General features: G+C 38.7%; 1 pseudogene; it reads left to right on the top strand.

The window, feature by feature from the left end:
* Positions 1-894, top strand: part of LOC104728561 — a 3,142-nt pseudogene that overhangs the window by 1,823 nt on the left and 425 nt on the right.

The raw sequence follows: 894 nt of genomic DNA, 5'->3' as shown, positions 1-894 counted from the left end.
TTTTTTTTTTTTTTTTTTTTTTGGATATGTAGCTTACGTGACTGGGAAGAAAGAGGGGACAGTACTAGAGACTCCTCTCTGTATCGGAGAAAACATAAGTTCTAACTTAAACATCGAATCAGAGCTAAAACTAGCTTCGGAAGCTGTAAAAAAGTTCCATGGCAGCGAAGAAAACAAGAAACTGAAAGAACTCGGCTTTGAAAGGTGACAATACATACACGTGAAATTTTTACTTTCTGCAGCACCTACTATATGCTTTTATCTTATGTACCAAAATCTGAAATAATATGTCTGTTATGTTATGAGAAACAGAGCTCAACACTATGGGTGGGAAAATAGTTACACATTCACAAAAGCCATGGGGGAGACTATAATTCACAGCAGTCGAGGAGATTTGCCTGTGGTGATCATAAGGCCTAGTATTATCGAGAGCTCTTACAAGGAGCCTTCCCCTGGATGGATCCAAGGATGAAGGTTTAAAAATTTTTTTTTACAAGGGACTATAATAAATTAGCTTGTGGTTTTAACTGAAACTAACATTTGGCTTTTAATAACAAGAAAAAAAAAAACAGAATGACAGATCCAATCATAGTGGCCTATGCCAAAGGCCAACTTGATGACTTCTGGAGAGATTCTCGAGCTTTATTAGACGTTATACCAGTTGACATGGTTGTGAACGCTGCAATAGCAGCCATGGCAAAGCACGGTTGTGGTGTCTCAGAGCTTAAAGTTTACAATGTCACTTCTTCATCTCATTCGAATCCCATGCGATCGAGTTGGTGAATTGATGGACCTCTCTCATCAACATCTTCGTGACTCTCCACTGGAAGAAACAGTGATAGACTTAGAGCGTATGAAATTCCACAGTTCCTTAGAGGGTTTCACTTCCTCTTT

The sequence above is a fragment of the Camelina sativa genome, chromosome 11 (assembly GCF_000633955.1).
Source record: "Camelina sativa cultivar DH55 chromosome 11, Cs, whole genome shotgun sequence".
Classification (NCBI taxonomy): Eukaryota; Viridiplantae; Streptophyta; class Magnoliopsida; order Brassicales; family Brassicaceae; genus Camelina; species Camelina sativa.
The sequence above is the reverse complement of the archived record's forward strand: the minus strand, read 5'-3'. Positions and strand labels throughout refer to the sequence as shown.